At 41.6% G+C, this 16,727-nt stretch overlaps 1 protein-coding gene across 18 annotated transcripts in view; it reads left to right on the top strand.

Moving 5' to 3' along the window:
- Positions 1–5,297: 5,297 nt before the first annotated feature.
- KLC1 (kinesin light chain 1) overlaps positions 5,298–16,727 on the top strand; it is an 80,606-nt gene continuing 69,176 nt past the window's right edge. For all 18 annotated transcript variants that reach the window (XR_013484844.1, XR_013484843.1, XM_020971118.2 and 15 more), the window contains exon 1: positions 5,298–5,383. The gene's annotated coding sequence lies outside the window, so the exon portion shown is untranslated. The remainder of the gene's footprint in view (positions 5,384–16,727) is intronic.

The raw sequence follows: 16,727 nt of genomic DNA, 5'->3' as shown, positions 1-16,727 counted from the left end.
TTGACTAGGCACCTCTGAGTGATTCTCTCGCAAGGGACCATCAAATGCCACCATTTGGAAGTCCCTTAGAATCATAAGACTCAGAATTCCAGACTGGAAGGGGACTTAGAATTATAGAATTGTAGCAAATTGGTCAAGGGAGTTCTTCAGTTTAACTAGATAGGATTATTAATCAAGTAAATAATTTATTATTTATTAAACAGGCACTGTAGTAAGGCTGGGTATGTAAAGAAAGGCAAAAAGCAAGTCCTTCTTTCAAGCAGCTATAGTTACAGGGAGGGGAGCCCTCCCTGGATGGAGGGTAGAGACTTCTCCATTGACTCACACCTCATTGAAGATGAGTGATCAAGTTTCAGTTATTGAAATGATTTAGTAGGTAACGAAACTATTTTGTTGAGTTATTGTGGGTCGGATCTACCTCTTTGTCTTCTGCCTATAAAAGAGAACCCGTTTTTGGAGTTATCCGCGGGATCTGAGGATGGATCTGAGACCTGAAAGAGGGGATGCTTGTGCATCTGCACAGCCTCCAGGGACAAAATGATAAACTGATTTAACCTCTGCCCCCCTCCCCCCACCACGTCAGCTATAGAGAGGCAGCTGCAGAAACTCTTAGCTCAAGAGATGGCAACAGTTCAAGAGATGACTGTCATAGGATGGAGGACCAAAACTCAAGAACTTTGCCCTTTAATATTACTGTGAGTTATTCAGATGGCATAGGTCTAGTAGAAAGGGGAATATCTCTCTAGTAACCCTGAGTTTGTTTTCCTATTGAGAGAGATTCAAACCCTCAGGCTTTTACCGTGAGTTTGGAGACTTGTCTGAGTCTCAGGGGTTGGGAAAGAAACGTTGGGAGATTAATTCTTTTAATGATTTCTTTCTCTTCCTAGGACAGCCATAGAATCATCGATTTAGGGTCATTAAATCTAAATGCCTCATTTTACAGATGAGGAAACTGAGGCAAAGAGGTTAAGTGACTTGCTCAGAGTCTCTGATTCTGATTCAAGTGCTCTATCACACCAGGATGCCTCTAGGTAGTTCAAACTACAGGGTATCTCTGTGAGTCTGGAGGACTATTTAGGTACCTGAGGAAGAAAGGTGCAGCCACATTAGAGGAGGGACTGTTTATAGGCTACTGTGAGTCCTTTTTCTCCCCCACTGTGGAGGAAAAAAGTCTCTCTGCTATGCATGATTACTCACCAGCTAGATTCACTAGACACCAGCTATATTCTGAAATTCCCAGAAAGGAGCTCTGGGTGGGGCCAAAGAAAACACAGAGTTATGGTGTGGGGAGATTGCCCCCAAGATTGAATTTAGTCCCTTGTGAACCCAAAGCCTGGAGACCTATGAGAATTACAGAACATCAGAGCTGGGAGAACATCAGACTATAAGATTGGAAAGGGATCTCAGAGATTATCTTCTAGTCTGAGCTCCTCAAGATCAAGGTAGAATCACAAGTGGAATCCAGATTTCCTGATTAGCATAGCACAGGAGAGACATATTTTGGGGAAGGATTGAATGCATCCATTTATATTCGAAGTTAGGTGCTCATTGCAGGTAGGGGTGTGTATGAATGAATCTTAAAATCTACATTTGAAGTTAGGTGCTCATTGGTGGGTGCTTCAACTCCAGAACAAAAAAGGAGTGGTTAAAAGAAAAAAAGGTCCTGCAAAGCATCACATACTGCACGTTACTTAAATAAAATGGTGGCCAAGCCTCTATCTCCTCGGTTCTTCCCGCTCTCTGACCTCTCCAAAGGTGTTTGAAGTGCCTTCTATCCAAGCTTTCCCTTCCTCCTCTCCTTATTGAAATGGCAGGGAGAGAGCAGAGACTTTCTTTTGTACTCTTCCCTTGTGGTCTCTAGGGCAACAGATTAGTGCTAAGGAGACACAAAGACACCTACATAGATACGGCACACAGACTCAGCTACACACACAGATGCACAGGCACAAGACACATATAGGAACAGACCAACAGGCAAGGAAACTACACAACCGACATTCAGCAACACACAGAAATGGCCAAGCACAGGCACCTACATCGACGAATAGGAGCAAGCAACACGGTCTCAGAAAAAAAAAGAAATCTGCACACACGGTTAGGAACAAAGGGTGATGGTCGGTATGAAACCCATGGAAACGCCACTTTATTTTGGGACTAGAAGGGCTTCTGCAGTCGTGACTCAGTGCTTAGAATTCGGTTTTAATGACTGATGCCAGCCAGCTATCTTCACTGCATGGAGGAATCTTGAGGGACAAAAGATTTTCATCAGATAAATAAATAAATAATAGACGCCTCCAGCTACGGCCCTTGAGAAGCATTTGGCACAATCTAAACCCTCCTCCTTTCTCTTGGCTGTCACGGTGGCAAAAGTGAGCAGTACGCCCTTTTCCATTTCCTGGTGTGCTGTTTTCTCTACTATTCAGGCAAACAACCGCTATGTCCCCTTTAGTGATGCAAACGCCCTCTCCCCAGCCAGCGCAGAATCTGGGCCTGGGAGCATCCAGCTTCCCAAGGCCGCCTGGCAAGTGCGCACGTGGTGACGGGGATGGAGGTGGGGTGCCCTGACCAGTGGGGAGCTCGGCCCGGCGTGTGCGTGCGCGTCAGACACTGCCTCCGGGCTGGAGCTCAGTAGGTGCCAGCGCAGGCAGCTCTGTCCTCTGCCACTGCGAAGGCACGTGTCTCTCCCATGCAGGGTCACCTGGACCAGTGGACTTTAAAAACAGACTAGAGGGTAGGCGGGGGGATGACCGGGGGACTGGGAGGAGGCGCAGCGCAGCCCTGCCCAGCCCAGGAAATGAGTTTTGCTAGAAGCACGCAGTGGAAGGGGGAAAGGAGAAAGAGGTAGGGTGGGGGAACAATTTATTCAACAAATGTTTTTGAATTGATGCCTCGAATACTCTTAATTTTGTTGATATCTTTTATTTTACATCTTTATTGCCGAATATAGAAATATATTCGTATCCTTTCCCACTCAGCGAGCCTTCTCTTCATGACAAAGATTTTAAAATCACTTCAAGCAAAACCGACCAACGCAACCAGGATTGGCTCTCTGGCTCTCTGGCTCTCTCTCTCTCTCTCTCTCTCTCTCCTCTCTCTCTCCTCTCTCTCCCCCTCCTCTCTCTCTCCTCTCTTCTCTCTTTCTCCTCTCTCTCTCCTCTCTCTCTCTCCCTCTCTTTCTCCTCTCTCTCTCCCCTCTCTCTCTCCTCTCCTCCTCTCTCTCTCCTCTCTTCTCTCTCTTCTCTCCTCTCTCTTCTCTCTCCTCTATCTCTCCTCTCTATCTCTTCTCTCTCTCTTTCCTCTTTCCTTCTTCTCTCTCTCTTCTCTCTCTCTCTCTCTCTCTCTCTCTCTCTCTCTCTCTCTCTCTCCTCTCTCTACCCCCTCCTCTCTCTCTCCTCTCTTCTCTCTTTCTCCTCTCTCTCTCTCCTCTCTCTCTCCCTCTCTTTCTCCTCTCTCTCTCTCCTCTCTCTCTCCTCTCCTCCTCTCTCTCTCCTCTCCTCTCTCTCTCCTCTCTTCTCTCTCTTCTCTCCTCTCTCTTCTCTCTCCTCTATCTCTCCTCTCTATCTCTTCTCTCTCTCTTTCCTCTTTCTTCTCTCTCTCTCTCTCTCTCTCTCTCTCTCCTCTCTCTCTCTCTGTTGGTGTGTTGATTGGTTGATTTGGTTTTGTACATATACAGTCAATAGTAGTTGCGTTGGCTGGTTTTGCTTGAAGTGATTTTAAAATCTTTTGTCAGGCTCATCGGACGTATACACACACAAACATACATATTTTATGTGATAACCGAGGCCTGCAGTCCTCCACCTTTTTAGTGAAGGGTGGGATTGATGCATTCATTAAAAAAAAAAAAACCCAAAACATCAAGTACTTCGGTGCACAGTGCTAGGCACTGGAGGGAGCTACAAAATTTGTATTGAACCTGATCCTTCCCTTTATGGAACGTAACAGTATTTCGTAAGGGGAAATGACAATGGATAACTATAATACCCAGCTGTCACATAAGTGCATTAAAGAGATGCATCACAGAGTACTACAGGTAGGATCTGGAGGCAAGATTGGGAGTAGAGGGGGAAATCCAATCAGGGAAGGCTTCCGGGAGGAGGTGGTGTGAGTTTACTTTTAAAGAATTGATAAAAACTCAAAGGGTAATGGGGGAGAGGGAGGACGTTCTCGGCAGAGGCAATTACCCACCGCAGGGATGGGGGGCTTGGAGGTCCAGTGTGTTTCACCAGACTAGTATTCACCAACTTTTATTAAGCGACTAAAAAGCATAAGGGTAGTGTGGTAGTTGGAACACTTTTTTTTTCCGTGCTAGAACACGGGATGGAAGAAGACTGGAAAGTCATCTAGTTCATCTGCCTCCCTTTACAGAGTAGCAATGAATGTGCCTTGGCTAAGATCACACAGTTAGGAGAGGTGGGATTCGAACTCGAGTCCTCTAATTCTCAGTCTACTGCTTTCATTGCACCCTGATGCTTCACTACAATGTGACAAGAGGAGCATGAGGGGACGCTTCCCGATCCCACCTCCCAGGGGCACCCTTCCGTGACCAAGCCAGGCCTGGGGAGACTTAGACTTGGGAGTCAGAAAACTTGGGTTCGAGTGCTGTCTCACTGGGACTCTCGTTTTCTTTCTCTGGGCGTCTCCTTTCCCTTCTCTGTCAACTAAGGGGCTTGCACTATGCGCCTCCAAGGCCGCGTCTAGCAAGTGGGACAGTCTATCGGCCAGTGGCCGTACCTCCCCACCTCCCTGTCCCAGGGGCTAAGGGCTGGCCTCCAGCCCTGCAGCTACCCCTCGTCCTGCAGCCGGGGCCAGCCCCGCTCAGCGGAGACCGGCTCCTGTTCCGCAAAGGCGTCTGCGCGCTGGAAGGAGACTGACTCGATGACATCATCGGTAGGGCTAGGCGGGGCGGGGAGGCTGTCGCGGGGCATTCTGGGGCCGGAGGGAGGAGAACGGAGCGAGGGGAGGGGTATCGACGCCATTTTCGGCGGCTGACTGGGGAGCCGGGGACGCTGATCTCGGAGGTTCGGGACGGGTCGGGCTGCTCGCCGCTCGGGACCCGTTTGGCCGAGTCAGGTCAGGCAGGGGGAGCCTCCGGAGGCGAGGGGGCCCCGGGCGAGGATGTGTCGGGGCGGCGGCGGCCGGCCCTGCCTCCCTCGCTGGTGACTGACTGACAGACCGACGCCCGGCAGCCCTCCCTGGGCCCTCGAGGGACTTGACGGCTGCTCCCGAGCTCGGGGACTGGCGGCCCCGCCGGCCGGCCCTTTGTCTCCAGGCCTCCCGTCGTCGGCCCCCGCGCCGGCGGATCTAGGCGGCGGCCCGGGGCGGCCCCAGCCCCCCTCCCTCCTTGTCAGCCCGCGGGGAGCGCGGTCACCGCAGGAGCAGGACGGTGAGTGGCGGCGGCGGCGGGCGGGGGGCTGCGGGCGCGGAGCCCGGCGTCTGCCCCGGACCGCCCGAGGGGCTGGCTTGCCCGCCTCTCCCTCCTCCTCGTCGGGGCGCCTCTCCCTGCGGAAGCTTTAAGGGTGACAGAGCCTCGTCCTTCCCGGGGGGCCGCGAGGTCCGGGCGGAGCCCCGCTTAATCTCCTCATCTCCATCTCCGCCCGGGCGCCGGCGGCGCCGCATTCCCCGCGGGAGGTTGCGGGGTGGGGGTGGGGCTGGGGGCACGGCGCAGCGCCGCAGAGGAGGGGGCGGCACGCGGGGGCAGGGGGCTTGTTGGGTGACAAGTGCCCGGGCCCCCTTCCGTAGCGTGTTTCTCATTGGCGTAGGTCGCATGGTGGGGGGGGTCGAGCGTCAGCGGCCACCCTGGAGCCCCGGAATGGGAGGGGCGGGGGGCGCGGGGCTGTGGCCGCCCTGGGAGAGGAGAGAGAAGGGGGGATGCCCGGCTGCCAGCGCCGGTCCGGCTTTGTCCGAGTTCTGGCCTCTTCCTTCCGGGTTCCTCCTCGCTGCGGTTCCGGTCCCCCCCCTCTCCTTCACCCGCAAGACACCGCCCTGGGAGGAGACCCTGGACCAGGGCCCTGGGATGAGACATTTTTATCAGCATTCCTGGAAGAGGGAAGGTCAACTTCCTTTCATTGGAGAAGAAAAACGGGGGGTTTAATTTCATTTTCTTCTTGTCTTAACCGATAAAGCACGTACTGACCTGGCTTCTTGGCTCCCCTTCTGTTTTGTGTACCCCGGTGTGTTTCCAATAGAAAGGGAACCCTTCTCTCTTAAACTGAACGTGATCTCAAACTGAGAGTACTTTCAGTTATAAAATCTCTTGAATTCTTGTAATAAAATCCAGCACGTTAGCAACAGTACTATTAATATGTTGTGGATTAGATTGTAATAGTGTGTGAAAATTTCTCCCTTTTTTTCCTAGTAGTTTTGTGTATTGAGGCATCTTACTGTCTTATGAGATTGAATTTTAAAAGAATATTCAATGTTTTCATGAGGATATCTTGCCAAAATACATTTTGGGATGTTAGTCATGAACATTTTTACTTTACAGTGTTTTAGATTTGCTCTGTAAAATAGACCACATTAATTAATTACTTCATTCCCTGTTCTAGTTAATTGTGAATTACACTTCTTGATCTTCTTTCTTTAGATGTAGGAATTACTCGTCTTCTTTTAATGGGCATTTCACTGGAGGCCAATAAAATGCCGTTAGGAAAAATGAAATGGCCTTGTTATGTTTGGTAATCATAATATTTGCAGATTGTTCAGTATTTTGAGGGACAAGGATCCTTTAATATGGTGGGAAATTTGCCTCATTGTGAAATTGATTAAATATATTTAAGAGCAAAGTGATTAAGCGTTAACATGTTGCAGACTGCAGGATTCTGCTCTGTAGGGTGGGCTGTATAAAAACCGATTTCTCAAAGTCACTAAAGAATGCAACATCATTTCTGCATCGTGTTGCAGTTGAAGTTTGGCAGCCTTGCTGTGTTACTTAGCGGTATGGATAGAACTTGATATTGAATCTCACAGTGATTATGGGATCATCCTCGGTTCATAGCGATCCCCTTCGGGAGATTTTCTTTACAAGGAAATTCTTTTCATTAAAGAAATGTAGAGACAAGTTTTGAACCAGTTGTAGGGGTAGTTCTAACCCTTAAGCATTATTTTTAGGATCTTTTGTGTAATATTTTCTGAAATAATAACTTTATAATGGCTATTTTGAAAAATATCAATATGCATTTAAGTGCAGTCTCCTGAGAATGTTGAATATGAGGCATTAGCAAGAGATTATCTCCATTGAACCTATAACTTTTTAAAAACGATATCCACTGGCAGTTTTGAAGTGTCCGATGTGAATGAAAATAATTTGATCTAACATGTCTGAAATTAACCACATATTTGAGTGTCCGGGCAACATTGCCCCCAAATAGACAGATGCCAGCTCAGATGCTGACATTCCTACTCAAGAACTGTAGAATAAGTATAGTAGTTCTGTTGGCTCTGTAGCCTTCTAGTTATTGTGTCCTTGGATTTTCAAAGAGAATAATAAAATTAAAAGGTGAATTTCCACTGGTTGGCTTTCAGTTTCAGCACAAATTTAGAGACAAATGAATACATAGAGTTTAATTAAAGCCCAATTTAGTGTGCTTTGAATATTGTCTAGAATAGCAGTTTTCAAAGTATGGTCTCCCCAAGGGTCTCCCTGAGGTCAGGATGATGTTCATAGTATTAAGATATTTTAATTTTTAATGTGGAACCCACATAAACAAAAGCTCTTTGGGGAGGTCTCAACACTTGTCAAGAATGTAAAGATATCCTGGGACCAAAAAGTTTTGACAACAACTGGTCTAGAGAATTACAGTAGTTATCACAAGTAGAATTATACAGGTTATGTAAGAGAAAAATCTGCATATCATAGCCTCAGTTATTCGTTTCTTTTTAGTAGACTTTTATTATGTACTCATGTGCAAGGTATTGTGTCAAGGGCTTGGGAAACATAAATTTAAAAATAGACTTGGTGGGGAGAAGACTCAGCAAGAATACTGATAAGCTAATACAACTTGGACAAAAGACATGAAACAAATCTTTTTTTACTCGAACTATTCCAACAATTGGTTTTAATTAGCTCCCTGTTTTCTACTGCATAGAGTCTTAAACAACTCAGAATGGCTTTCAAGGGCATTTATAGTCCGGTTTTATGTTCCAGATCACATACTCAGGACTTTTGTTAGGTTTATCTCATCATGCCACCACAGTGCCATGTTGTTAGGATCCCTCCTAACCTCTGTACTTTTACTCATAGTCTCCCCTTTTTCAGAACGCCTATCTCTCCTATAGAGTTACCCAATTTTTCCCTCTCAGATCATGGCCCACCCTCTCCAGTATCAAAACCTTCACTGATCTCCCCTTTTTCTGTCAGCACTAATCGCCCACATTAAAATTTAGCATTCGATAATGGCTATCTTGAAACTTTGCTGCTCTTATAGTTTTGTTTTTCTCCAGCTAGATTGTAAGCTCTTTTAGGACAGGAATTATATTTTGTATTTCTTTTATAATTCTCATCTAGCCTCATACTTTGTTAACTGATCCTCAGATTTTATAGTGGTTGTGTTTACTGCTTACATTTTTAAAATTTAACTTTCATCCTTTTCAAGTCCAGCAGTAATTTAGAGAAATTTGTAGATTTTAAGCAAGTAGAAAAGCAGTTAAAATGAAAATATTTACAGTGGTTGAGATGGAGGGTCTTTCCCTCACATTTTTTGGTTGATGTATCAGAAAATGAATTTTATGTTTAAAAAAAGAAGAGAATTTGTCATAAAGCTATTTTGGCTTGGTGTTTTCAGCATTTTATTTTCTTCTCAAAGTAAAAATCATTCATAACACCTTTTTTTAGTCTAGATAGGAGGTGACAACTCCTTAATTAAAAAAAATGGGAAGACATTGTCCTTTTAAAAAAGTCTATAGCAAGCCTCAGTTATCTTTCTTTGGTTAGGAAAGGAAATTATTCTGTTGATGAACATTTAATTATGAATTTATCATTTATTTGTCATTTTCCGTGTTTAGTGTGTTTCTGCAGTGAAATTAATAATACTTTGATTTGACAGTTGAATTGTCCTCTCTCAGATTTTCCCATATGTAGATTAACATATATTCTTTCCCCCAATGGTATTTTATTTTTTCCAATTACGTGTAAAGATAGTTTACAACATTCACTTTTATAAAGTTCTGAGTTCGAAATTTCCCCCCTTCTCTTCTTCTTCCCCCCTCCCTAAGATGGCATGCAATCTGATATAGACTATACATGTACAATCCTACTAGACATCTTTCCACATTAATGATGTTATGAAGGAAGAATCAGAACAAAAGGGAAAAACCACAAGAAAGAAAAAAAAGAGAAACTAGTGTGCATTCAGACAGTTCTTTTTTCTGGATGTGGATAGCATTTTCCATCATGAGTTTTGGAATTGTCTTAGATCATTGTATTGCTGAGAAGAACTAAGTCTGTCAAAGTTGGTCATCGCATGGCATTACTGTTATTGTGTTCAATGTTCTCCTGGTTCTGTTCACTTCACTCAGCATCAGTTCCTGTAAGACCTTTCAGGTTTTTCTGAAATCTGCCTACTCATCATTTCTTACAGAACAATAGTATTCCATTACATTCATGTACCACAACTTGTTCAGCCATTCCCTAATTGATGTGCATCTCCTCAAATTCCAATTCTTTGCCATCACAAAAAGAGCTGCTATAAATATTATAAACATGTGGGTCTTTCCCCTTTTTATGATTTCTTTAGGATGCAGACCTAGCAGTGGTATTGCTGAATCAAAGGGTATGCACAGTTTTATAGCCCTGTGGGGCTATAATTCCAAATTGTTCTCCAGAATGGTTGGATCAGTTTACAATTCCACCAACAATGCATTAGTGTTCCAGTTTTCCCACATCTTCTGCAACATTTATCATATTCTCTTTTTGTCATATTAGTCAATCTGATAGATGTGAGGTGGCACATCAGAGTTGTTTTAATTTGCATTTCTCTAATCAATAGTGATTTAGAGCATTTTTGTATGACTGTGGGTAACTTTCATTTCTTTATCTGAAAACTGCCTATTCATATCCTTTGACTATCAGTTGGGGAATGACTTGACTCAGTTCTCTATGTATTTTAGAAATGAGGGAGACCTTTATCGGAGACACTGGCAGTAAAAATTGTTTTCCCAGCTTTCTGCTTCTCTTCTAATCTTAGTTGCATTGGCTTTGTTTGTGCAAAAACTTTTCAATTTAATATAATAAAAATTATCCATTTTTGCATTTCATAATATTCTCTATCTCTTGTTTGGTCATAAATTCTTCCCTTCTCCATAAATCTGACAGATAAACTATATTCCTTGCTTTCCTAATTTGTTTATGGTGTTACCCTTTATGTCTAAATCATGTACCCATTTTGACCTTATCTTGGTATGTGGTGTGAGATGTTGATCTGTCTGTGCTTAGTTTCTGCCAGAATCTTTTCCAGTTTTCCCAGCAATTTTTATCAGATAGTGAGTTCTTATTCCAGAAGCTGGAGTCTTTGGGTTTATCAAACAGTGGATGATTATAGTCATTGACTACTGTGTCTTATTTACCTAACCTATTCCACTGATCTACCACTGTTATTTCTTAGCCAGTACCAAATAGTTTTGATGGTTGCATAATACAGTTTTAGATTTGGTAAGGCTAGGCCACCTTCCCTTGCATTTCATTAATTCCCTTGATAATCGTATATTCCTTTTGTGCTGTTTATTCTCTTGTCTTTTAGAAATGAATAACAGAGTTTGCTGTAGTTCCTGTTAACTTATTTTGCAGATGAAGAAATGTGGTCAGAGCACATTGAATTTGGAGGTTCACTTGGTTGAGTTTGCCTGTTAGAAAAAGTAACTGCTTAGCCACTGAACTCCACTGTTTACTCATTCACTGAATGGTAATTAGCTGGTTTTGCCAATGTGAATTAGATTTATCTTGAAAGAAGATAAAGGTTTCTTTAGTGACTTTTATGCTTAATAAATGGCCTCTGAAGTTTTCTCAAAGAGCAAAGCCAGATTATTCCTTTCATTTTAGAAGTCTTAAAATAAATTAAAAACTAACTTGTAGAATTAGCATTTTGAGTGGCATAGAAATAGACATTTTTAAAAAAAGAAGTTGCATTTGTCTTTTTGAGCAAAGACTATTAGAGAAAAATCATGCTTAAGAGCTATTTATTCGTAAATGCCCTAATTTTCTAACCATCAGAGCACATGTAAGATGGAATTGTTGAAAACAAATGTGTCTCTTTTCTTTATGCTGTTTGGACATCAGGATTAACCTTTTATACATCCACATACTTGAACACACTTTATTAGGTTATAAAATGTGATATTTTTTGCCTGGCAGTTTACCTTTCATTTGACAGACTTTGCTGTGTAGATTTTTGTGTTTTCTGGGCCAGCATAAGAAATTTGTAATTGAAAATGGAAAGATAGTTGTAGCCTAAATTTTGAAGATTGCTATTAGTTTTGAGCCTTTTGAATGGCATACGTAATTAGTCAATGAGAGTATAAAAACAATGTAAATATGTTATGCTCAACTCTTAATTGCATCACTCATTTGAATATTTTTTTAAAAAATCATTAAAAACTGGAAGAAAAGGGAACAATAATATATTTTAACTTTGGAGAAGAGGAACTTTTTTTTTTTCAATCACTGCCCTAATCTTTTGTTAACAAGAGGGAAGGCCTGTTATTAGTTAATTGTTAGTTGGTTGATTTGACTTGAGTCTTAGTTTGGTCAATGTGTTATTTCAGCCATGCATTTTGATTTGAAATGTTTTTAATCCATAATTGTAAAATGAAAAGCAAACAGGAGGAGTGGTTTTTTTGGGGGGGAAAGGAGGAAAGAAAGGAACAGGGGGCCAAATGTCTTGAACTAAAGGCTATTCAGTAGCAAAAGAAACTGGGGCAGCTAGGTGGTTCAGTGGATAGAGCACTGGCCCTGGAGTCAGGAGGACCTAAGTTCAAATTTGGCCTCAGACACATAACGCTTACTAACTGTGTGATTCTGGGCAAGTCACTTAACCCAATTACCTCACCAAAAAAAAAATAACATAAGCTGAATACAAATTATTTTAAGATGACTAAACATGGAACAGACAGTAGTCCATTTCTGTTTTCCTGAGTATCTTTCCCTTTTTCATTCTCAATCTCAATCTCTTGGTCTCATTCTCTGTTCTCTTAGTGAAGACCAACAGGTTGATCATATAAGCTTCAGTGGCTGGGTGAATGGTTGTCAGAGTTTTCATCTGGGACTTAGACTCCTGCTATGTATTATTTGTCATATTTCCATTTGTAGGCCACCTCTCTCTTAACTCTCCCAGTGTATCTTTTTTATAGAGTAGTAATATTGCATTGATGTACCACAGTTTGTGTAGCCATTCTCTAATCGATGGATATCCACTTTGTTTCCAGTTCTTTGCTGTTATAAAAAAGTATGCTGTAAGTATTTTGGGGGCTTGCTTATCAATGACTTCCTTGTGTTGGAATGTCTGGGTCAGAGGGTATGGACATTTCAGTCACTTTATTTGCATAATTCCAAATTGCTTTTCAAAATGATTTCTCTTATTCACAGCTCCATCAACAAATGCATGATGAGTATGCCTCTCTTCCCACATCTCCTCCAATTCTATTTCCATCATTTATGAAGTCTCTTTTTAGCTTTTTTGCATCTCTTATTTCATAATTTTTGCTCTTTAAATTTTGCTAATTTTTTTGGAGAACAAACAAACAAACATGGGAGAATAAATCAAGAGTGTTATTTCCGAAATAATGACAGAATCTAAATTGGAAGGAATTTCAAGGGCCTTAGCTTTTCTTGAAGATCCTTAGTTGGGGGAGCCTACTATATCATGAGGTAGCCCCTTCTATTTTTGCATAGCTCTAATTTTAGGATTTTTTCCCTTATATCAATCCTAAATTTGGCTCTCCCACTTCCACCCCTTGTGCCTTCTATGCTTCTGGTACCAAGAAGATGGTTTCCAGATCATGTCCATCCTTTCTCCTATCCCACCTTTCTGGTCTTCTTCAAGCTAAGCAACTTAGCAACTCAGTTCCTTGAGCTGATTCTCAGATGGCATGGTCTCTGTTCCTGTCATCATCCAGATCTACCTTCTCTAGACATTTGAGTGGTATCTTCTTAAAAATGTGGAGCCCTGAAGTGAACACAGTGTTTCAGGTATGGACTGACTAGAGTAGAGTATAGCAGGACCTTTCTAGGCTTAGACATTTTTGCCTGTCAAGATCATGCTAGCTTTTTTGATGGTCATATCACATTTTGATTTATATTGAGTTGACAATTGACTAAAATCCCCAGGTCTTTCTGTGTTTAGGAAGCTGGTGTAAACATTTGAAATAAAAATATCAGGTGTCATTTTGCACTGTTAAGATATTTTAAAATTATTTAACCTGTAAAAGTTAGTGCTTTGTGGATACACAAAATAAACTATTTTCTGGCTTTTTTTAAAAACTGTGTTTTGTCTCATTGTTTTTGTGCAAGATGGTCAGTACTGTTTTTGGGTGGCTGTGGGACAAAGTAAATAGGCCAGAAATGAGAGTCAGATGAAGCAGTAGAATACCTAGAGTGGTAGTCAAATTAGAGATCATGGTTAGGGGGGGACCAGGTTTCTCTAACTTCATCATAGTCACCATTTCTTAAAAGTGTAGTAGTAAATTCCATTATATTCATATATTGTTTATCCATTTCCTAGTGGATGGGCATCTACATTATTTCCAGTTCTTTGCCACAAAAAATGTTGTGTTGACTCTTTTGGTATGTGTGGGACCCTTTTTCCTGTCTCTGATGTTTTTGGGTATATTCCTAGTAGTGAGGTATTTGGGTCAAAGGTATGGACATTTTAATCACTTTTTTAAAAGCTTAATTCCAGATTGCCTCCCAGAATGTCTGGATTAACTCACATCTCTGCCAACAACAGTCATAATGCTGCTTATCTCATGATAGTTCCTCTAACATAGACTATTTCTTTTTGTCACCTTTGCTAATTTGCTGGGTGTAAGGTGAAACCTGAAAGTTCTTTTAATTTGCATTTCTCTTCTTAGTTATTTTCTGCAGTATTTGATTTGGTTAATTGAAATTCAGATTCAGGGATTGTTGATCCCTTGATCATTTATCTATTGGGAAAGGGTTCCCATTCTTGTGTATTTGTGTTAGTTATCTATTTGTCTTGGCCATCAGGCCTTCATCAAAGATATTTGATGCAAAGATATTTTTCCCAATCAGTAATTTCCATTTTTAACCTAGCTGTATTTATCTGTTTATCCAAAAGCTTTTCAATTTCAGGTAATCAAAATGCTTTCTTTTGTGATCTCCTATCTCATGGTTATGAATTTTTCCCCTAGCCATAGTTGTGAAAGATACTTCTGTTTTCCTCTGTTAAAAAAGTGTGACCTTTATCCATTTATTTCACTTGTGTTTTTCTAGAAGACCTATAATCCTTAAGTTGATTATGTGCATCCTGTCTTTGAGATAAATGTGTTTTCCTTGTGTGGAGAATCATGCTTTCTTTTAATCTTATTGCTTTTTACTTCTCTCAGATTGTCCTTCACTTTTATGTATTTGCATAGCCAATCAATTATTCTAGCTTTTGTTTCTTTGGTGAGACTTGCAATTGAGGATTTAAGTTTTCCTCTTTCCCTAATTTTTTCTGCCTTGCAGCCAATAAATTCTATTTTCACAGTTCTCATTTCTCTTTTAAAACATTCAGGAACATCTGTGTGGTTTCATACTCTTGAGAATCCACAGGGTCCTCTGGGTCATCAGGTGTTGATTCGCTTCCCTTTGTCTTAGAATACTTACTCATAGATATATTTTTTTAAACTTTTTAAAAGTTTAACTTAAAAACAAAACTTTTTTTTAAACCTAATATGGGGGCCATATTTCTTTCTTCTATTAATATCTTCCCTGCTTATTTATTTGATTGTGCTCAAGGTCTTTAATTGAGTTTTCTTCCTCTTGAGGTCTTTGGTAATTTTAGTCTTTTTTTTCCACCTCTGCTTTCTCCTATTGCTTACCTTCTGACTCCTTCCCCTCTGATGGTGGTTTCTTTGGGTGCTGTATGTCAAGAGTTTCAGCCTCCTATCCTGAGCAATTCACAGTTTACTAGCCTTTGTCTCCTCTGTGACCTCTGGGGAACAGAACTGAACCCAGCTGAATGCTGGGCTCTTTCAGCCTCAGTGGAGTGCTGGACAGCCACACACATTTCCTCCCCCCCTTTCCCTCTGTTCATCAGTTCTCTGGCTGACTCTGTTGCAGCACTAAGAACTGTCAAGTTGCTATCAGCAGCCTTAGCAAATTTCTGTCTTTGGAGTTTGGGTTTCTGCTGTGAGGTTGAATGCTGTTGCAAGCTCTATGGTTTAGCCCTGCTGCCCAGTTAGAAAGGGGTGTTGAGTGAGCAAATTCTGGGATTAGGGATTAGTATTCTCTGTTATTAGACCTCATTTGGATTCTTGGAGTCCTAGACCACAGAGAGCACTGCAATTGCTTGATCTCTTGTGTATAATTCCTATTTGGAGAGGTTCAAGAGGTCATGAGATTTGGAGACACTATCTAGTCCTCTATTTTGTTGGTCATGTGACCAAGTCCATCTATGTCAAACTCGTGGCATATATAATGTAAGTTTCAGGTCTAACTGCACAATCCTTTAAAAAAAAAAGCAGGGTACTGGAGGAAATCTGAATCATGCCACTCTGCATAAAAACTTTATACTATCCTGAAAATGGGAAAATTTACTTTAAATATCTACCCATTGAAGTGAGCCAAATCATAGGAATTTCTTTTTTTTTTTGTCCTTTGAGTAAGCATATGATGGTATATGAAAAACATGAGGTTAAAAGAATAAAAATAACCCATGATAGATATTTTCTGTGTTTCTGTGAAGAAACTCACTGTTTTGGATTGGAATGTTTTGAATATTCAGGAAAAATACTTTCATTTTGAAATCTAAAATTTATGGTGAAGCCATTCACTTTATGATTCAGACATGGCTTTTATCTCTTCCCCTTAATTGTTGTCTTTCATAATGTTGCCAAGTAGTCTCCTTGACAGTGTTTGTAAAAGTTACTATTTCATATTGATTTTTTAAGAATTTCTGCAGCTTCTCATAGTGGATCACTATTTAATCCATAGCACGCTCTCTGACTTCAGCATCTGTATGTAACATTTGCTTAATTTTTCTTGTAACTTTTAGGCTAGTCCTATGTTGTCTTCAGGCAGAGGCTTTCATTGTCTACTTTATTTTGACTATGGGACATTTCAGGACTCTGATCTTAGTGTTCTGCATTTCTTCCAATAGCAAAATTCTTGGTCATGCCATTTTGCTCTCATGTGTTGAACTGTCATTTGTATGCAAATAATTCACAGGTCTATTTATATAACTCAGAATTGCCTTTGTGACCAGTTCAGTATAGCATTTGAAACAGGTTTTTGACTAAAACATTATTGATTAAAACAGAATTGTCATTTTTTCTCCATTAGGTTTTTCCTTGTCTACTTTCTTTACCATTATGGGCATTGGTACCTGTTTCTTAAATAAGTAGGTAATTTTCAGGGTTTTTTTTTGTTTATTTTTTGCTTTTTGGTGAGGCAATTGGGGTCAAGCGACTTGCCCAGGGTCACACAGATAGTCTGAGGCCGGATTTGAATTCAGGTCCTCCTAACTCCAAGGCTGGAGCTCCATCCACTGTGCCACCTAGCTGCCCCTATACTTCTG

Source organism: Phascolarctos cinereus, unplaced genomic scaffold, assembly GCF_003287225.1.
Source record: "Phascolarctos cinereus isolate Bilbo 61053 unplaced genomic scaffold, phaCin_HiC Scaffold_2;HRSCAF=192, whole genome shotgun sequence".
Classification (NCBI taxonomy): domain Eukaryota; kingdom Metazoa; phylum Chordata; class Mammalia; order Diprotodontia; family Phascolarctidae; genus Phascolarctos; species Phascolarctos cinereus.
This window is presented reverse-complemented; position numbering and strand designations above follow the sequence as displayed.